Source organism: Nannospalax galili, unplaced genomic scaffold (assembly GCF_000622305.1).
Source record: "Nannospalax galili isolate Female #2095 unplaced genomic scaffold, S.galili_v1.0 scaffold690, whole genome shotgun sequence".
NCBI lineage: Eukaryota > Metazoa > Chordata > Mammalia > Rodentia > Spalacidae > Nannospalax > Nannospalax galili.
In genome coordinates this window covers 2,833,932-2,856,015 of record NW_008329288.1, presented here as the reverse complement: position 1 = coordinate 2,856,015, position 22,084 = coordinate 2,833,932, and the positions used below count along the sequence as shown (strand labels likewise).

The window sequence follows — 22,084 nt, the reverse complement described above, 5'->3', positions numbered from 1 at the left end:
CTCTGGGTATTGGGAATGGGGATCTGTGCCAGGATCCTTGAAGGGGCGACTAAGCATGTACCGGGTGGGATTTTCTCCAGACTCTCAGCACAGAGGAGGTTCATTTCCCTGAAACTGTGTGTTCCTGTGTGTGCCCCATGACTGGCTCTGACACTGACCTCTCAGCCACTCATTCTACTGAGCACTCTGAGATGGGGCTTGAGCTGGCTCCCTGTTGCCTGAGGTCTGTAGCTCTGGGAGGGGACTGAAGCCACACTTGAGAAAAGGAGGCTTTCTTCTGTGGAGCCTACCTTCTGTCCTTCTGGGCCAGACCCTGAGTAGCAGAAAATGTCTCTGTCATGGGATCATCCCAGAACCCTCACTGAGAGCCAGACTACATTTCTAACCAGGCTTTCTCATTTGTGGATGAGGGAGGGAGTGTGACTGTCAGCAACTAACAAGCAAAGGCAGGTACCGATTCAGAGGTCACACAAGGGAAGAGGAAGATCTGAGAGCCAGTGAAGTTTAGCCTGGGTCAAACCTCCTACAGTTTCTTCTGTGACCTTGGGCAAGCTGTCTCATCTCTCTGAACTTGAATGTCCTCATCAGGTCAACAACAACAAAAAATCAGATCTGATCATGTCCAAGGCCTCGTACATGTTCTTTTCCCACAATGCTAGATATTGGTGTGGAGTTGTAGCTTTCCTGTAATGACTGCATAAGGAAATGGAGCAGCCCTGATCACTGAGGGTGAAAAGGCACCTCTCTTTAGCAAGAAGTGTGCTCACTGGTGCCTTGAGAAAGGCCTTTGTATAAGCTCTTGGTATGAAGGTATGGAGACAGTATATCAGAGACCATTGAATTTTACCCTTCCCAAATTCTGTGGCTACTTAAATTTAAATGGAATCAAATGAACTTACATTAAAAACTCAGCTCCTCAGTCTCACTAGCCATGTTTCACACATTCAGTAGATGTCTGTCCACTGTAGAAAGTGATATACCAAAGGCCCTTGACTCTGAGATCTTCCTTGCTGACGAAGGTGGGTGTTTGAAATAGTTGGATGATAATGTTTGGGGACACATTTGTCCTGTGTCAGTTATTACATCTCAGATAGAAAGGAAGTGACACCTCTTAATTAATTATAGGCATAGTGACCTTCAGACCCACCTAATAACTGCCTAGGCTTTGTGGGTGGGTGAGCAGCAAGCCCAGAGACAGCCCCTGGTACCACCTGACTGCCCACAAGGATCTCAGAGCTTCCCTACTAGGACCCCAAAGCCAAGGATTAGGACCCTAGATGTCTCTTTCTGAACCTGCATTTTACTGGAAATGCACAGCTGCTTGAAAGACAGACTCTGGTCCTTGACTTTCTTGGAGTCCTTAGCTACCTCTCAAAGCTCTGCTGGAAGGCTGGGAGAGTCTCGTGCTGGCAACATGATTCTGCCTCATACCTCTTCCCTGTCCAAGCAGGGGCAAATGAGGCATTGGCCATGACTTTGACAGGGTAGCAACAGGGATCAGACGAGAGTCCTCGGGATCTTACACAGCCCCAAGGTCCTGGATCGCACCTATCTATGCTCAGAGCTGGTGGGACTCCTGGAAAGGTGTCATGGTGACTTCAGGGTGGGTCATTTTCACTCTTGTACCTGTCCTTCATACAGACATGGGAGGTTGCCAGCTGGAGGCCTCCAGGAAATCTGGCTGCTACTTACCCACAAAGCACATTACAGGAAAGCAACTGGCTTCTCATGTAGCCCTCATGAACAGGCGCTTTGGTGGAGAGAAGCTAGAGGGGGCTTATTGTGTGTCCCTATGCCATGGCCAGGGCCAAAGCGTGGTGGTCTATGCTCTTGGCACTTGTTGGGGTTCCCATGCCTACTGGTCAGAAAAGAGATTAATAGAGAGGTGAGTTGTTCAGGGGCCAAGTACAGTCTTCACAAGGAGAAAGTGATCAAATGAGCCACCATCATTCCCTAGAGTAAATTTGTCTTCAAAGAGGACAAAGAATTTGTGCCTGGAATCTTGTTTGCTTCCATCAGCATTTTCAGTTTTGTTTTTGTTTTTTGAGATAGCGTCTCCCTGGCCTGGAGCTTGCTATATAGACCAGGCTGGCCTCCATTTCACAGAGATCCACCTGCCTCTGCCTCCCGAGCACCGGGATTAATGGCATATGCCACCAGACCCTGCTTCCATCAGCATTTTTAATAGAAAATCAGAAAGACAAAGGATAGGGATGGGGTGCCGATAACATGGTATTTTACGACCAGTGTTTTCAGTTACAGATTCCTGCTTTGTTTGGCAATACCCTAGGGGTAAGAAGAATGCAGAACAGGGACAGGAATATCTATTTCATATTTCCTTTATAATTTTTCTTTAGTTGTTTTATGTCCTTCAAAGGTGGCTTGGTAATTTGAGTGCTTAATGAAATTTTCTTCTAGTACAAGAAAATTTAGGGACAGGTTTTCCACAGAGTAACAAATTTACTAGGGCAAGGTCTAATTGCCTGGAGGTCCTTTGACTCTTTTTGACCTGCATCAGAGGTCATAGATACCTTAGTAATCACCCTGCAGGTCTGAACTCTGGGCTTCTTGGACACAGACATCCTCTCACACAGTCATCTACTCTTCCCATTTCTTCGTAGGCTTCTCCTCCCCTCCGCCTCCTCCTCGCCCCCTCCACCTTCCTATTTCTTCCTTCTCTTTCCTTTCTCCCCTGGGTGGTTGTCTGTTGCCCCACAGCATGGCCTCAGCCCAGTCTCTGGTGATAGTAGACTTGCATTACTACTCAGCTGATCAGCCTGGTTCTTCTGATCCTGCTCTACTCACAGAACACTTCTAAAGCAGTCATCTTAGCTTCTAGATTGTTCTAAAGAGGTTGAAGAGCTTCTGGCAGGATGGAATACAGGCTGCTCCAAGCTTTGTTTGCAAAATGTTCCTTGTTCTCATTTTCACTCAGGTTAGCTGTTCCCCCTGAACCGCCCCCTTCATTCAGTACAAATTAAATTTACTGTCCAACTAAATCAGGAAGTCAAATCAGTAACTGCAAAAGAAAACAATGTGCCAGACTGAAGTGATAGCTCAGTAGAGGAGTGTGCATAGTATGCACAGGGCCCTGAGTTTGATCTCTAGCACTGAGAGGCGGGTGAGGAAGGGAAAAAAGAGAAGGAAAAGAAGGAAAGGAAAAGAAAAGCAAAGAAAGGAAAGGCAGAACGAATGACAACAGAAAAGACACAGCAAGCATGCCTATTTCATTTCTGCATAGCAAATTGAGGCTCCTGGGCTATTTAAGGTTTCCCAAGTCTTTCCTGGCTACTCTTATGGATTGAATAAGATGCAAAGTAACATCTACTTGTGGAATGAATCTACTTGTAACAGGACAACCTGTCTTACAGACCCAGTTCTAGAATGCCTAATGTGGGAGCAGGGGCAGGTGACTCATTTCCTCTGTGACTTGATCTCCCATCCATAGGACAGTGCCCTAAGAGGTCTCTTGGGTCTGTATGTGTGAAGACTACCTTATATTGCCATAGGGTATACATCAGACCTGGTTGCTGGCCTCCTGTCTCCTGGTGGCAACTGAGGCAAAGGGCAGGGGTAATTTGTTCTTTGATGTCCTAGCCATCATCACGTGAGGTCATAAAACTAAGAGATGAGAGAAGTCGTGGAAAGGATTCTCGGTCCTCCCGCTCCCTGTACCTTGCCTATCTGCCCCATCTTACTAAATATCACAGACTGCTTGGGCCCAAAACCTGAGCACCATCCTTGTCTTTGACTCTTCCCTCATTTCCACATAGCCCAATTGTAGGTTCTAGCAACAGGAAGTCTTGACCCGCCCACACCTCTCCTTCCTGGGGCCCCTCCTGTAGCCCATGTCTCTCCTCCTATCACCTGCCTGGCCCACTGTACTGCCTACAGCTGTATTTCTGGTTTCGCCTGTTGTCCTCACCTCTTTTCTATAATCAAGCCAGAGCATCTTTCATACCTGTGTCCTTCACTGAGGTTATCATGATTTATAGTCACATACTCATTTTCTGGCTTGCTCATTAGACATGCTTCAGGAGGTCGTGATCAGTGTCCAGCTGAGTGTCACTGTGCCACCAGTGCTGTTGATAAGGAAATGATGAACTGATGAGCAGATGAATGCATGAGCCAGGCAGGGAACTTGTCTGCTTACTCTCTTTTGCCTCTTTTCCAGAGGGACCCCCACCCCCCGGCCCCCATGTGCAAGTCCTCATGAGCAGGGGCCTAGAGGCTAGAGCACCAGCTCATCTGTGGACTCAGTAAAACTTTGTTGAGTAAATGTGAGCCTTTGAAGTAGACAGCTCATGCTTATTACTTTTCTTGTCACTGTGACTAAATGCCTGACAGAAGCAACTTAAGGGGGAGAAAAGTTTATTTTGCCCTCTGTTTTCAGAGGGTGCAGGCATGGTGGCAGGGAAGACATGGCTGCAGGAGTCGTTCAATCTGTGGTGATAGGAACTTGCCCCGTGCCTTGTTTACATTTTGTTGGGTCAGGAAGAAGAGAGTGGTATTTGAAGGAGGTCTGGGCTATACCCTTTAAAGAACTGCCTCCAGTGACCTACATCTTCCAAGCAGGCCCTGTATCCCAAAGATTCCATGGCTTCCCCAAACAGAACTACCAGCAAGGGGCCTGAGCCTGTCTAAACACAAACCATGACTGAGCCTCACTAGGCTCCCTTAATCCAGACTACTGTCCTCAGATACACTGTCCTTAGAGAAAGGGATCACCTTCTCTCTGACGTCATTCCTCATCTGATCTCTTCACTGGTGTCCCAGCACCCAGGTTTCCATGAACTCTTTCTGATCCGAGAGCTTAGACTGATGTTAAACACAGATGGCTGCCCCCCAGGGGCAGAAGTGGGGATTCCCTATTGCTGCAGAATTCTGTTTAGGGATGAGGAAGTGCGTTAGGGACACGTGGTTACTGCCACACAGAGCCTTTGACTAAATGAGCTCTTGGGAACCTCTGTGCTTCTAGGGCTATACCTGGTGAAGCTGAAACCCTTCTCAGATTGTGGGGGGTTAGGAGAGGAAGCAATCTCCCCAATTGCAACATACTGAGAACTCCAAAAAGATAAGGAAAATGTCAATATGGAGTGGCCAATGAGGAGAAGAGAGAGAGAGATGAGAGAGAGAGAGAGAGAGAGAGAGAGAGAGAGAGAGAGAGAGAGAAAATGCTGAAATCCTTAACAGAGAGAGAGAGAGAGAGAGAGAGAGAGAGAGAGAGAGAGAGAGAGAGAGAGAGAGAGAGAAACACGGATGCCATAGGAAGGCCCCTTAGTGCCATATGACCTTCTATCTCCATTTTTCTGAACTGCAGCCTCTACCTATGAAAATGAGATGATGTCACTTGTGTGGCTGCCAGGCTAAGGCCCACCTGACAGACTCTCAGGGATGAGGAAGTAAGGCAGCTAGAAAACAGTTATTATTATTTTTTTATCTTATACCATCAGCAAAGTCTTAGACTTTGCTTCTTCTTCTCCCTCTTCTTCTTCTAGAAATGGCTGTGGGGACCAAATTCTTCCCCTCAGACACTCCTGGCTTCCTTTTAGTTCCTCCTGCTGTGGAGGCATTTCCCCAAGAACCAGCCTAGATTAGCTTGAGCCAAGGGCTGGGGAAGATTGTGTTTGGGAGGTGGTGGGCTCGGCTGGGGGCCTGGGGGTCGTGAGCTACCTAGTGGCTGCTCTGCGGGGTCTGGCAGAGCCCCAGCCTCTAGCTGTGACATACAGCCTCCTTCATGAAACCAGACAGAATTAAGCCTTTTGTTTCCTGTTTGCTAGGCCAGCTTAAAGAAAACACAGAGGGTCCATGGGGCTGGGGCTCCCAACAAGACGGCCTTTGTATTCATTTAATTAATCAGTTAGCTGAGGGAAAGGAGAGGAGGGAAGTTCATGTTATAAATACATGTTTTTCTTTGGCTTTTTTCTCCCAAAAGACAGAGTCTGAATGGTGTCCCCAAGAGAGCCCCCCGCCATATCACCCTCAACGTGCTGAAGGCCAGGACTGGCCAGGCTGCAGCTGTGACCCTCCTTGCCCCCCATTCTCTCAAGGGGCATTAACTCTGATGTCTGTGGGTCCTGGGGAAATGTTAGATACTGACAGGGTAGAGAGGTGTCTGCTGGCCTCTGGATCTCATTCCCATGCTTTCTCTTTCCCCTTCAAGCCGGAACCCTCCTACAGCTTCCACGGATAAGGTGCCAGCACTGCTACATAGGAGAGGACATGTCTGTCCCCTGGGAGGCCAGAGCCACCTGAAGGTTACCATGGAGGGAGAAGTCCACACTGAAGCCTAGAGCAGCCCTTATCTACCCATATTTCCCAGGGGACGGGATCAGCTGGGGCTTAGCCACCTCCAGGGGACACTGTGACCATCCATAACCATTCTCTCTGCACTGCCCCTCTGCTGTAGCCTTCTGGAACGCAGGGGTGGAGAAATGAGAGAGCCCTCTGAGGGCTCTGGGGAGCAAGCCCTCCAGGGCAAACATCCTCATCCTCATACTAGCATCTCCACACAGATCTCTACAAAAGCTTCCCTTGGTGATACTGTTTAAACAAACATGTTTGAAAACATTGCTTTTTAACCGTATTTAGAAGTGGGTGAGTTCACTCCTCCTGTTCCTGCCCCTCCCCACTCTCAGCTGCCAGGTGTTTTTGGAGTTAAAAAACCCTTTCATTATGAGGTAAAATATTTGCAGTTTGTAAAAATAGGGACCTCGTAATGGAATTTCACTGTGGTAAAATTTTCCTTCTGTGTTCTGTGTTCTTCATTTTAAGTCCTAGTTGGAATGCTCTGGTAGCCATGGCTCCAGCCTCCTGAATACACTGCCTAGAAAATCTCTAGACCTGGCTAAAAGGTAGAGGGCCCCGGGCTTAGACCTCACCTCTAGCCTCTTAGATATTTACTTAACTTGTTTTGTCAAGCCATCAGGCCAACTGCAGGTGGCTAGCTGCCTTGGCCCTTCAGGAAACCTGGAAGACTGTGGAGAGCATGCGACAGGCAGAGCTTGCAGAATGCTTTGTCAGGATTATACTGCTGGACCTCAGCTTTTCCTTTTACTCCTTGGGGACATACTTCCCTTCTCAGCCTCTGAAAAAGGCTCATGGTTTCCAACTACAACCCCAATGTCCTTCTCTTCCCTCTAGGCATCCTTGGGACTCTGGTCAAGTTAGGTTTATGCCTGTAATCCCAGCATTTGGGAAACAGAGGCAGAACATTGTTGCAAATTCAAGCCTATCTTGGTCTATGTATCAAGATCCAGGTTGGCTTGGGCTGTAGAGAGAAACAGCTAAAAAAAAATTTTTTTTTAATTAAAAAATAAAAATGCTGGGCTGAGTTTTTCATCAGGGCTGCCCTTGGGTCAGGCAACTGTTTATCTTAACATGTTGTGTGGCTGAGTCATGTGCATTCATGGCTACCCAGTCCCTTGAAACAGTGAATAAAACTCAGGACTGGAGAATTTGTGTTCTCTTCAGAGTGATCTTGAATCAGTCTTTTTCTTGCCAAGTTGCATTTGCCCAAGTCAGGGCTTCTCCTGAACATTTAAGTGTGTTCCACTGCCCAGAAAGGTTTTGGGGGTCACAGGTTCTGGGAAAAAACAGTCCATGTTACCCTTTGCTTGAAGTTCTTGGGAATGTCTTTTGCCAGAGGTCTACAGGGAAGGGGAGAGCAGGGAAAGAGGTCAAGTGGTAGAGAATTAAATTTTCTTTTCAGAGCCCTTTGACTCTTAGACACACGAGCTAGGAAGAGAAGGGCCAGTCCTTTCTGAGAAGTGTGTGGCTTTGACTTACAGGGTAGGTATAGCCTTAGTTTGGGGAGTTTGGTCTCCAGGGGAGAGGAGCCTACCAAAGCAGGACTTCTCCACGTTGTCACCTGTGTGTGTATGTGTGATTGATTCTAAAGTGACAGATTGAGTAGCATAGTCTGTGTTCTTAACAGGCTCCAGGTGATATGGATGATACTGGTCTATGGGTCACGCTGAATCCTTCATGCTGTCTTGTGCACAGTGGTTACTTATCATTGGAAGGTAGGGGGTGGCCCTGTGTATTCTCCTGTCCCCAAACTCAGCATAGTGCCAGGCACAGAGCCTGTTGATTCCATGTTCATTACTCATTCACTATGTGTTTTTCCTAAAGGGAGCAAGTTAGAAGAAGCTTAGTACAGATTTTAGCTATGAATATGTTTTGAAATCTGGGTTCTAGGCATCAAACCCAGGGCATGTTCTAGATAAATGCTCTACCACTGAGTTAAATCCTTAGCTGTTCCCACTCCCTTTAAGTAGTTATTTGTGTGTGTGTGTGTGTGTGTGTGTGTGTGTACATGAGCATAACACAGCACAGGTGTGGCAGTCAGAGGAAAATTTTTAGGACTCAGTTTTTTCCTTCTCCCGTATGGTCCCCAGAGATCGAACTCAGGCTATTAGAGTTGGTGGCAAGCACCTTTATTTGCTAAGATACCTCACCGGCCCAAGCCCTTGGTTTTTGAGATTATGCAGCCCAGACTGGCCTCAAGCTTGTGATCCTCTGGCCTTTGCCTCCTAATTTCTGGGATTATAGGTGATTGCTACCATGGCTGGAGAGAGCATTTATGTTTGCATCAATTCTTTGTTGATTTGATTCTGCCTTTCTATTTCAATATATGGCTGGCACCTAGCAGGGATGGATTGGCTCTCTGTTTCTCTGTCTCAGTCTCCCCCCTCCCCCATCTGTGGTTGGGTTTGTAGCCCCTGGAATGCCCAATCTGAACTGCATGGTTTTCTTTCCACTGTGGTCTTCTGTGTCAGGCAGACTAGGCAGGTGGCTCCTTGATGGAGAGCAGAGATATTGTTGGCTTTAGGCATATTTTGTGACTCCCGCTTCTGAATCCAGAATTGCATCTCTGTATTTTATTACACAGAAGTAATAAATCATCCCAAAGCCACTGTGACTTTTGCTTGGGGAGGAGAAAGGATGTGATGTGTGGACTGTTATGGTCCTTTGAGCCTCATATACTTTACCTCTCTAAGAACCCCTGTTTTAACTCTGGGACTCTTCCTTCCTCTCTCAACCCATGTGCTTCCCCAACACATGGACCATTGCTCAATGCTGGCCTCCCCTCACTACATACAATTAAATCATCACAAATTTATTAGGTACTCAATATGTTCAAAGCACTTGAGGAAGTTAAAAGTACAATTGAAACCTAGCCCCTAACTCCCATCTTCAAGGAATTTGTCCTCTAATTGGGGGAGCAGTTTGTGAAAAGTAATGATACAAAAGTTAAATAATAATGAAGATTATAATGCAAGAGATGCACACAGTGGAACAAAATTAATTAATTACTAAATGAGTGGCACAGATTCCATGTGTTGAGGGAATTCCAGGAAGAAAGAGATGCTGTGCACTGGGATGATGTGACATGACTGGGGGTAGGGATGGGGCTTGGCAGCGATGGATGAAGCCTGCTGAGGTGGGCAGAGTTTACTTTAGCCCAGAACATACTTATGGATCACCTACTGTGTTCCAGGCAGACTGCCACTCCATAAAGCTACAGAGAAGAACAAGACAGAGACTCAAGACCTAGGGAGATGGCTCAGTGGATAAAACATTTGTTGTGCAAGTATGAGGACCCAAGTTTGAACCCCCAGGACCTATGTACAGCCCCTCATTGTGGCACTCATCTGTAATCCCAGTATTCCGACTGTGAGATGGTGGCAGAGACGGAAGACACAAAAACTTGCAGATCAGCTAGCCTGGGGTAAGCAGCAGTGAACAATAAGAGACCCTGTCTCAAAAAAGGTAGAAGGGAAGGACTGACACCTGAAGTTGTCTTCTGACCTCTACATGTGTGCTGTAGCGCTCATGCATCTGCTCACACACAGACACACACATCACACATGTGTCATACATACACATAGAGATACACAAATTTTTTAAGATGTATTTTTGTTATTTTTAATTATGTGTATGTGCATATGTGCAAGTGTCTGTGGAGACCAGAGGCTTCAGATCTCCCTGGAACTGAAGTTCCTGGCCTTACGAGCTGCCCGATGTGGTGCTGGAAACTGAACTCAGGTCCTCTGGATGAGCAGTACATGCTCTTAACTATTGAACCATTTCTCCAGCCTCACAAAGGTTTGTTTTTTATCCTTTTTAAGACATCATCCCCATCCCAGAGGAGGAACCAAAAAGGAAAATTCTAGGGAACTTTATGGGTGTACCACAAAGAGACCCTCTGCTCATGCTAATGGCCCTTGGAGAGGCTAGAAGGAGCCATCCCTTGTGACATATAAAGCTGACTTGAGTAGGAAGTATAGGGGAGGGGATAGTAAGCAGAGCGGTTATCCTACACAGAGGCATGGATTCATGAACCAGAGGATGTATGTGAAAAGTAAGCAGGTCGGGATTCTGGAGCCAGGAGGCCTGCTCTGTCCTTGCTAGCTGTGGCTGGGAGAATGACTTGATCTCTTGGTACTTCAACCACCTAATCTGCACAACGGGTAAAAAGAAGTTCTTAGCTCACTGAGGTGCTGCGAGAGCTAATCAATATATAGTGCCAAGCAGCCTTGGATCAAGGAGGTACATCATAGTTATTGTTAATATGAAGGAATTTTAGGCTGGTGAGGCATGTGAACAGATTGTGTTTCAGTAAAACCATGTTGGTGGTGCTGAGAAGGGTGGATTCATGTGGCTAAGAGCAGATGCAAGAAGCTAGTTAGATGCCTGCTGCAAAGCTCCTGGCTAAGGCTGAGGTTGTGCTGTTCAGTGGGCAGAGGGGAGGACCTGAACCTCAGAACTGATCAGAAGGAAAGCCCTACGGGCGGAGCTGATCTAGTTGTGGGATGGTGAGGGCAAGGAAGGAGGTTCCAAATTTTGACCTTATATACTAGGTGGATGGTGGTTCAAAAGCAGTGACAGGAAACAAGGAAGAGAATAGGCCTTCTTAGGGATGGATCCTCGTTTCCTCACTTCCTATTTCCCTTCCTCCCTCCTTTTCTTCTTTCTTTCCATCCTTCTTTCCATATTGAGTTCCAATCTATCTATGGGACATGTAGTTGAAGATGTCTATCAGGAAACTGAATATATACACTAGAGGACATGGCTGGAGGAGTTGGAAATGCGGGAGCCATCAGCTCATAGTGGGGTGAGAACCAGATGAATAAACTCACCCAGGGCAGTGTATGGAGGGAAGAGCAGAGAGCGAAGGCAGTACACTAAGAAGCACACTAGCAGATGGGGGTGAAAAATGACAGGGAATTTAATATGCACGTTGGTAGTGAAGAAGGAGAAAGGGAGTGTGGGAGACATACACAAGAGGTGGGCCAGTTAGGATGTGTGCCTTTGTGGCAATGCTCTGGGTCTGGTTAGTTGGAAGGTAGGATGAGAGATGGAAGGCAAATGTTGAGTTGGGGTGAGGGAGAAATCAACAAGGATCCCAAGGTTTTAGAACCTGGGTGGTTGGAAAAGAAGGGACACCATTAACAGAAGTCATTAAAACTAGAAGGTGGAGGGGGAGAAGGGAAAGTGGGGCATTCTTTGGACATGTTAAGGAGAGCAGCAATGGAGAAACAGCTAACCCATGGGTGAATAGGAGTGTTTGGTCACTTCAAGAACAGTTAGTGAGCAGTGTGGTCAGCAGCCAGGTTTCAGGTGGTCAGGAGAGAACGAGAGATTATGGAGATGAGAAGTGGAGTTGTGAGCACAATTCACCTTTTCGAAAGTTTACTGGTGAAAGGGAAGATGGAGATGAGAGAGATCTAATTCCAAAAGGCTAAGAAAATGATTTTTAAGATTAAATAAGCCTATACATTCATCTTATCATTTACAAAATACTTTAAGTCTATTATCTAATCTAATTAGATAAGTGAGTCCAGGCCGAGACTATTACATCCACTTTACAAATAACAAAAGGAGAGTCTGTGATACACTCAGGGTCAGTAAGTGTCACAAGTGGAGTTCTGTCTTCTAAATTAGTGCTGCTTCCACTTGACTATACTTCTGGGGTCTGGGGAGGTTATATGTTGTAGATCAAGGCAGGTAGTGCAAATAAAAGCCTCAACACACCCAGACACCCAGACACAGACACACAGACACACGCACGCACGCATGCACACACACAGAGTCATAATTGATGGGTATCATAGATAGGCTACAGGGTTAGAGCTCAGGTGGGGTTTTCCTTGAGACAGGGGAGTGAAGTTCTGAGATCTTTGAGATGGGAGAAAAGGAGAGGTTAAGGATGCAGCATGTTGAGGAAGAGAGGAAGGAAACTAGGAAAAGTGAGATGACACAGAACCAATGGATATGGGAAACACATAGCTGAAGTACTCAGGGCATTTACAAGCAGCATGCCACACAATGATGAACGAGGATGGATGGGAAGATGAGAACAAGGGGCTGTGGGTTCCCATAGCTCTGGACATAGGTTTGTGTTGTCTTTGTTGTTGAAAATGGAACTTTTGCAGGTGGGAGCTGCATTCCACAGAACCCTCATGACCCACCCTAGTGTTCTTCTTTCCCCTAACCATCACCTGTGTTTGGTTTCTGCTGAAGTTCTGGGCTGTTGTTGCTCTTATTCTAGCCCTGGCCCCAGGAGAAAAACCGTGTGTCTGTATATCTGGTTTCAGTAGCTACTCAGAGTCAGAGGGGTCTACTGTCAACACTGATCATCCCTGAAGTAAGGTGGTAAGGGCAGAGGAGATGGACCCTAGAAAGGGGACTGGACCTTGGATGGGGTTAGCCCTCTAGAGGCCCGGGAATGATGCTATGTGCTCAACATCCTGCCAGTCCTGGCTAGGGAGTGGAGGGGTGGCTTCTGTTACAGAGGAAGATCCCACAGAGGCAGCCTTTCCCTCAGAATTCTTTGATCTGGGAATCCTGGAGGGTCCATCCCAGGGGCCCTGTGGAACTTCTGAGTAACTTATTAGCAGTCTTGAATTTTACTCTTTGTGTCAGAGGGGGTCTGGCTAAAACCAAAGCCACATAGACTGGAATTCCAAGAATCTGCCCTCCTTGCTTTGGGGAGGTCATCTTGCCCTAAGGAATTACAGCCCACACTGTTCTTCTGAAGCCAAAGTTTGCATTCAGGGCACAGGAAGGCAGACTCCTCATAGGCTTCCGCTTCTGTGTCTGTACCAAAGGGAGCTCAACCCACACCTCAGTGGCAGCACACTATTACAGTCACATTGCTACCTGTGGGAAAAAGAGCTGTATGGGCTCCTGGGAGAAAACACCTAGGCCTTTGCTGAGTTTCCAGTCTAGCTATGGCTGCATCCCACTTAGTATTATTGGCTATTGCCATTTGCCTGGGATAAAAGACTTTCATGGGATAGGAAAATTTAGTGGTAAAATCTAGAAAGTCCCAGACAAATCAGGGTGAGTTGGTTACCCTAACCATTCCTATCCTCTACTTAGAAAAGTATAGAGTCCAAGATCTCCAAATTCCTCTAGATAGCTTGAATTTTCTCCTGGGATGATGTACTTTATACTCAGGTAAAAGGATAAACCTGAATGTGATGTCACCATGTTGTACAGGCTCTACAGGCTTTAGGATCTGAAGACCTGGTTCAAAATTCCCAGTAACTTCCAAGGTATGCAAATTTGAGTAACTCACTTTGTATTTATGAACTTCGGCTTCCTTACCTGTAAGATAGGGGTTATGATGTCAGCCCACAAAGTCATAGTGAGGAATAAATGAGATTGTCCATCAGACAGGTTTGTCTGGCCCAACCTTTTAGCTCTCCTGATCCCTCCATTCTGTAGATGGAGAAAGTGAAGGGGATGAACAGGAAGAGCTTACTCAGGGTCAAAGAGACAGAATCAGAGACCATCAATCAACTCCTACCGAGCCCTTGACTATACCTTCCTACTTTGAAGAGGACAGGGTTTCTTCATCTAGAATGTTCCCTGCTTGAGAGGGAAGGAGCCATTTTTACTTATTTGTTTATTTATTCAACAACTATTTGCTGAGTACCTACTATGTGTCTGACACTATTGAAGGTCCTGGAGATACAATGGTCACCAAAAAACCTAACTATTCAGCCCTCATGAAGCTTATGTCCTGGCAGGGGAGACACAGTAAACATCTGTGTTATATAATGCTATGTAGTAATAATTGCTTGGGTGGGGACACAAAACAGTTTTCGGTGGAAAAGAGTAGCTATAAAGGGCATCGTTCTGCATAGGGTATGGCAAGTTCTGAGAGGCCAGAATAGAGCTGGGCCCTGGAAGAAAATAGTTAGGTGCTATAGAGCTTGTCCCTTCTGCAGCTCCTGGCTCTGGCCCAGGTGCCTCATGGAGTCAGCTGCTCAGCAGAGAGAGCCTGTCCCTGATTAGGACTGAAGGGATAGGTGGGAATACATCTTGTTTGGATCAGCTGTCCTTCTACTGTGTTGACCCCTCTGCTCATCTGAGCTTTGAGGAAAGGGGAGGAGGAAGTTAAGCTACAGAATCCATCCTGGGGGTCAGACTGCTGATGAAAAGGACATGAATGAGCTGCTCTGCCTGACTGGGAGACATCCTACATGTGGGGACAAGTCACAGTGTATTCGGTTTCCTCCATGGCTCTGTTTCTTTGGCATTGCCTTTTCCTTTAAGAAAAAAACAAAACAAAACAAAAACCAGCCCTGTTTGGATCCCATGCTAAATGATTTATGAACATTATTCTTCTCTGTTAGTTCTACCTGTAGGAGCTCCAGCCCTTGCAATCCTATTCATGTTGATTAAGTATGTTTGAAAGCAAGAGGAGACTGAAATCTCTTCATAATACAGATTTGGCTTCTCTGGACTTGGGAGGGGATTCCTCATCTCCCTTTGAAAGAGCTCCTTTGCAGATCAGCAGGAGATCCAAACTGGACATAGACCAGGAAGCCAGGGGGAACTTTCTTTCTGGAGCTGGTGTGAATATGAGCTCCTGACATCCTCAGGAGTCATCTTTTTGGTCCTTTTGCTCCCTACTCCTCAGCTAACTGGCACTGTGCCTGGCTTGACCCTGGCAGGACAATGTTGGTCAAGAGGGTAAGAGGGCATTTCTAAAGAGTCAGTCAGAGCTCAGCATTTTCAGGGAACCAGGGGAAGATGGAGGAATATCACCATTCCCAGGTCGATGAGCACTGCATGGAAAGAAAAAATACTCCACTGAGGCAGTCCCCAAGTTGAAGTTTCTCTTGTCAGATTCTATACTTGGTCCTTTACCCTCCCTTACCCGTCTGTTTCGGTGTGATAGAAGCCTTTTTTTTTCCCCCCCTTTTGGTCTTTTTGAGACAATGTCTCTCTGTAGCTCCAGCTGGCCTGGCACTCCATATGTAGACCAAACTGGCCTTGAACTCACAGAGATCCACCTGCCTCTGCCTCCTGAGTGCTGGGAGTGAAGGCGTGCACCATCACGCCCAGCAAAAGTCTTGAAGGTGGATGAGTAATTAAGGTTCTAAACTTGTAACTTGGTCCATGTTAACCTAGGAAGTAGACTCAAATGTTTGCTTTGACTTGGCACATGTTAACCTAGAAATCAGACTTCAGTAGATTCTGTTTCTCCTTCATTTGTGTCTTTTGTACCAGTCTGGACCAGTTCTCTCCCACAGATTCTCAGGTCAAAGATGAAATCGGATGCTGTTCCCTGAATGCCTAGTCTATCTGTGAACTTGTGAGAAGTTGCCCTCTTTCCCTGCCTCTGCTCACTCCTCTCAGCTGCCTTTAGTGTCCCATCTTTCAAATCTAGGCTCTAAATTTTTGTTCTCTACTGTCTTCAAAAAGCTTTCAACTTTTGTGGCTTTCCTTCATGTGTGAGCCCCAAGATTCCTCACACCTGCCACCCCCTGCCCTTTCCAGGACATCATGGGCTCCTGCCTACATCAGACATTAGACATTATACACCCCCAGGCTCTAGCCTTACTTCTGTGCTCATCTGTTGGGTGACTTTGGAAAGTCATCTCATATCTCTGGCTCTCAGTTTCCTCATCTGCTAAATGGGAGTCAGACCATTTGGGGAACAAATGAGACACTAGCTTTGAAAAACACTTAGTAAATTGTGAGTGATTATTTTTCTGCAGAACAAGTCAAAATAAATCCTTAAAATGTAAACATTTGGACTGGGGGATAGCTGCTGGGGACCTGAATAAATCCCTAGAACCCATGTAAAAAGCTGAGTGCAGTGTACATGCTTATGACCCCAATGCTGGGACGGCAAACACAGGAGGATCCCTTGGGCTCACTGGCCAGCCAGCCTACACTATCTGGCAAACTCCAGGCCAGTGAGAAACTGTCTCAAAAAACAAGGTGGAGGGCTCCTGAAGAACGGCAGCCAAAGATGTCCTCTGACCTCCACATGCATGTGCGTGCACACACACACACATGTACACACACAGACATTCATACATTTACCTTCATACACCTACACACACACACACGCATACACACACAGACATACATACACTTACCTTCATGCACCTACACACACACACACACACACACACACACACACACACACACTAAACATTTAAAATTTCACTGTGTAACTGTATGCAGCCTGAGAGAGGACTTGACAGTATGTTCCGAAGAAAAAGCCCAGAACCATTTGTGTGGAAACAGAGACAAGAACCGATGATGCCAAATGACCTCAGTCTTTGCAGCAGACAGAGGGCAGGAGGACTGGGGTACTGAGCATTCACTATGTGCCAGGCACCCTCTTGACTCTTTCATGCCCAGTGTCTCCTTTTCTTTTATCAACCTGGAAATGGTATTATTTGAGCAGATGAGATCACCAAGCTAGTTGGTGGGTAGAGAATCTTACCCAGGCCTGTCCAGCCCTCAGGTCTATGTGATGCCATCCTGTTAGAAGTTACAGCTTCTGGGCTGGAGAGATGGCTAAGTGGTTAAGAACACTGGTTCTTCTTGTGGAAGACCTGGGTTCTAATTCCAGCACCCACATGGCAACTAACAACTGTCTGTAACTCCAGTTCCAGGGGAGCCTCTTTTTTCCTCCATGAGCATTGTATGACATGGGTGCACTTACCTACATGCAGGCAATATATGCATACACATAAAATAAAAGTAATTAACTATTCAAAAGAAAAAAAGAAGTTACATCTTCCAGGAGCAGTTGTGCTGAGTTCTAGAGTGCCCTGGGCATGCAGCCGCCTTCAAAACTCACCCACCTCTTGGACTTGTCATTTAACTACTCACAGCATGTCCCTCAGAGAAGTTCCCCTCCAAGTCCCTTGCTCTCCCTCTCCTTCTCCCTCCCTTCCCAGCTCTTTCTGTTCAGTGCACTTACCAGAGGGTTGTTCTGGAGCCTGATGTGCTGTGGTTAGCCAAGCCAGAGTCAAACCTCAAAATGCTGGGGACTACAGCAGAACCTGAAAAGAGCCATGAGGAAAAGGTTGTCATCAGACACAGATGTTATTCTAAGCTGGCCCTGCCTCTGTGCAAGTCATACTTTGGGGGACAGCCTCAGAGTTATGTCTCCTGTCCTTTGAACCCCTAGTGTCTCCACTTCCAAGGAACACAGTCCTGACTGGAGGGATAGAAGCACGTAGCTAGGCTCCCCTCCATGCCTACAATGGGCTCGGAGCCCTTCCATCCCGCCCTTTCCTCCATCCTCTCCTGTCTTTTCCTCTCTTCTCCCACCCTGGTGTAGAGGGCCGGGCCCCACTGAAGTCTCTGCCCACTCTGAGAACCTCCTTTTTGCAGAGCAGCTCAAAGGGCCTTTTGAGTAGGTTAGCAGGCAGCCTGTGGGCCTGAGAGAAGAGATAAAGGCGAGTGATTCCCAAGGGCCATGGGGTCAGGGGCTGTGTATCTGGTGACTTCTGAGTGCAAACTCCAACAAAGAGAAATCTGTGGTGGGAGAGCCTCTGTGAAGGAAATAAAACCTTCATGAAAACAAACTTTTCTTGGAAGCTTTCTCCTCTCGTTTTGGCAGCGCTGCTAAGTCCTAGGAGGGGAAGGCCATGTCTTCCGGAGGAGTCTGGAGGCCCCCAGATTGTCTAAATATCGCTTGCTCTGAGAGGACTGTTTTCTTCCCTACAGGAAGATGGGCTTAGGAGTCAGTGTACCAACCACTGGTTTTCTAATCAAGGCTAGAGTAAGCAGGAGGAAAGCTGGGGAGGAGCTCTTGGACTGTGAGTCAGGAGAGATGGTAGACAGAGTACCCTGTGTCATGATGCATCTCTGTCATTCCACTGACCCCAGGATCCCCTCTAGCCTTGCTTTTCTTGCCTATAACATGGACATTACTTGCCCAGGTTCATTCTGCTAGAAACACTGGGGTGGGGGCAGCAATCCTGCATGTGCACAGCCACTTCCCTTTATTCTGTAACTGATGGAGACCAGAAGGTAGAGATGAAGGTCTCTGAGAGAATCTTGGATGAAGATTTCTTATTCTTCTCTCCAGAGATGGGTGGCTACATATAACATTCAATGATTTAGTTTCTTTGTCTTGTTTTACCAACTTCAAAGAAGCTGGCATGGCGAGAGAGGGGCCTTCAGTCCATCGCTGAGACCAACTCGCAGCTTGACTTGGTCTCCGTGTTTTCTCTCGCTAGACTGATTTGGAGATGCTGGCTCCTTATGAGTTTGGAAGAATGTAGAAAAGGAGTCTTTTCCCAGCTGTTGAGATGATCTTATATTAAATAATCCCAAGAATATTTTCTCCCTGGAGCCGAGGAAAGAGTCAGAATTTGCACGGGGTCCAGGCCCCCAAAGGTTGCCTTTTGCCCTGGTTGTTAGCTGCTATTCCACAGAGCTCAAGGGACTTGGAAGCTGTGTGGCCATAAAATGACCAGGGGCTGAGCTGTGTTTTGGCTCTGTTTACTTCTACTGGTTTGTGTGACTGGGCCAGAGCTGTCCTCTGGTCCCCCGTTTCTCCTACCATAGACCACACAGGATGGTAGCCCTCCTTGCCTCTGCAGAAGAGGGAGAAGTGAAGATTAACCCAGGGACAGTTCTGCTGAGTGGTACAGGGACAGTGGTAAAGCCCAAGTGGTGAACTGGAGCAGCAAGGCTGGGAAGCAAGCCTGCACCTCTCCCCCAGTGCCTGTTCCCACTCCTTTCTTCGCTGGGTAGCCAGGAAAGCTATTGTTTTTCTTCCTTCAGATAAGCTCTTAGGGACGTATGTGTTCTACAGTGCTCTGAACAGCCTTGAAAACTGAGCGGCACATGGCAAAAGCATCTTTCCCAGGGCTGGTTTTCTGACTGCAGTGGGGCTGACTGGGGAAGTCCTATTCTGGGAAGCCTCACTGAATCAGTGGAGACCCCTCCCCTCCTTCCCTCTGCTATCCTTCCTGACTACTGGTCAGTCACAGGCTGATAACAGAGTCAGGCCACTGCTGTCATATGGCCGGTCTGTCAGACGGGTACATGGTAGCAGCTACACACCCAGTCCAGGCTGGCACATGGAGTGCCAGCTAACATCAGCTCTCTGCACACTTGCGGCCATAAATATAATTCTGCCATGTGGTCTCCACGTCACTGTTTGAGCTCAAAAAGAGGACCACCCTAGGGAAGAGTTGGGGTAAACTTTGCCTCATTTATCTCCAGCTGTCATTGGTGGAACACTGCCTAGGTGGGGCAATTACACCCATCTTCACAATAGCCTGCCCACCCCTTTCTCATAAATAAGGAAGCTAAGGCACAGAGAGGTTAAGCAGGTGGCTGGGAACCAAGTCCTCGATCTGACTTTCTGCTGTACCAGAAGATTGGCTACAGCCTCTGTGACTCTGGTGCCAGCTCATGTGTTGGTCAGTTTTCTGTCAGTTTGACAATATCTGAAATAACCAATTTATAAAGAAGTGGTTTGTTTTGGCTCATTGTTGTAGCCATTCTAATCTGTGAGCATTTGGCGTATTGCTTTCAGGCCTATGGCAACAGGAACATTATGGTTGCAGCAAGTGTGTAAGCAAAGCACTCATCTCCTGACTAGGAGATGAAAGGAGGAGAGAGGGGCTGGGGTTGCACCCTTCCCTTTGAGGACCATTCCTCAGTAACCAGAAGATCTTCCACTAGGCTCCACCTCTTAAAGATTCTACCATCTCCCAGAGCACCATCCTGTGGACCAAGGCATTAAAACACAGGTCTTTGGGGAACATGAGATTCAACATATAACACTGAAGGCAGATGATGCTGTCTCATCTGGTGATTCTCTCCTTAGAGCAGGTCCATTTGGATGGGGCCTTTCTTCTATCTTCTCCCTAAAGTGCTTGAACTTGGTGGGAAGGCTTTGGTTCTGAGGAGCTGGGTTGCAGAGGCTTTTGGGTCACTTGTGGGAATAAATGGATGGGAGTGGGAGCTCCATCAGGTTGCAAGCACTGGTGAACACCCTCCTTTGCAAGGCCCTCCACTGGATACAGGGGAAGCAGATGAGATGACCTTGTCCCTGTATACAGGTGCTGGGGATAGGGAGGGCAGGCAGCTGTGGAGGGGGCCACGTGTAGCTGTGATAGAGTGGGGACAAGGACTTGGTCTGAAATTTGTTTGCAGGAGGTGATGCCAGACCAGACTGTCTTGGGAATTACTCAGGGGAGGGAGGGAAAGAGTCACCCAAGGAGGAGAGATGGGATAAGTCACATCATGACTGTGTGGGCCAGGAGGGGCAGGGACGGGTTGAGTGCTGACGTACTTGGATTGCCTTTACAGGTGATGGGGAAACTACTGAACATATTTAAATTGAGGGTAACATTGTCAGGTTTATATTTCAGAACACTGTCCTGACCAGCAGGTGGGCATGGGTAGGAAGGGACCGGACCTTTCCATGAGTATTTGGGTCATGCCGCTGTTTGGGTCACTTGTGGGAATTTGACAGACAGTAATAGCAAATAGCATGAGGTTATCATGGCTGAAGCCAAGAATTTGTTTATTTCATACTATAAAGCCCAAGACCAGGGGTGCTCTAGGGCTGGATAAACCAGGGGCTCAATGACATCAGCAAGAAACCAGGTTCTTTCTCTGTCATCCTCTCCCTGTGAGATCTGCTTTCAGATTAGCTTTCCTCTGGGTCACAGATGGTGGTAGCAGTTCCAAATATTACATTGTTCTCCAATCTGGCAATTGAAAAGAGTAAAGTAGAGCAACAACAAAATTTCGAGGAGTAGAGGCAGAAGCAAACAGAGGGTGTTTCCTCTCTGCCTGTCAGAATTAAAACTAAAAATTGTAAAAACCAAAAAGACTGAAAAAGATTACAAGTGATGTCAAGAGACAAATGATAAGCCAGGAAAATATTTTTTTTAATAACACAGAGCTATTATCCCTCACATACAAAGAGCTTCTGAAAATCGACAAAAATACAACCCTGTAGGAACAAATAGTTCAAGAATGTGAACATCCTATTGATAGGAAAGAAAATGCAATGACTCTTACCATACAAAAGGACCTTGCACATAATAAGATAGATGCAAGTTAAAATTATCCTCATGCATTATTATTCATTCAGATTTTAAGTGGGCAAAAATTCAAAAGGTTTCACCTCATATTGGCAAAAATTTGAGGAAACAATCTGTATTCTGTTGTAAATCAATTCAACTCCTTCATAGGGCAGTTGGCAATGATAAACCAGGGGACTAGAGAACTGGTTCAGTGGTTAAGAGGGCTTGTTGCTCTTGCAGAGGACTGGAGTTTCTAGCACCTGTGTTGGGCAGCTTACAACCACCTATACATAACCTCACCTCCAGGAGGCCTCTGGCCTCCACAGGCACTTTCATTCAATGGAATATGCCCCCACACAGACACATACATACATATAATTTAAAATAAAATAAATTAAAATGATATAATACAAAAAAAATTGAAGGGGTTAGGATTTAGTTTAGGGCCAGAGTACTTGTTTAATAAGCACAGGCCCTGAATTTGATCCCCAGCCCTGGGGCTAGGCAAAAGAAAAGTCCTTGTCCCCACCCATCATGGCCATGTACCTGTATGGTGGAGACTTACATATGTAGTCCATTACTTAGGAGGACCAGGAGTTCAAGACTAGCCTGGATAACATGGTAAATTAAGGCCAGTCTGGGCTATGTGAGATCCTGTCTTAAAAAAAAAAAAAAAAAAAAAAAAACAAACAAAAACCCAAAAAACAAAAGGGGGCTGAGGATAGGGCCACGTGGGCAAAGTGATTGACACCAAAACA

The 22,084-nt window shown here is 46.7% G+C and overlaps 1 protein-coding gene across 5 annotated transcripts in view; it reads left to right on the top strand.

Annotated features, from left to right (window-relative positions):
• Window positions 1–22,084, top strand: part of Pknox2 (PBX/knotted 1 homeobox 2) — a 269,298-nt gene that overhangs the window by 30,209 nt on the left and 217,005 nt on the right. For 2 of the 5 annotated variants that reach the window (XM_029564464.1, XM_017798631.1), the window contains exon 1: window positions 9,715–9,733. The exons of the other annotated variants lie outside the window; for them this stretch is intronic. The gene's annotated coding sequence lies outside the window, so the exon portion shown is untranslated. Of the gene's footprint in view, window positions 1–9,714; window positions 9,734–22,084 lie in introns of those variants that run through there. 5 annotated transcript variants of the gene reach the window in all.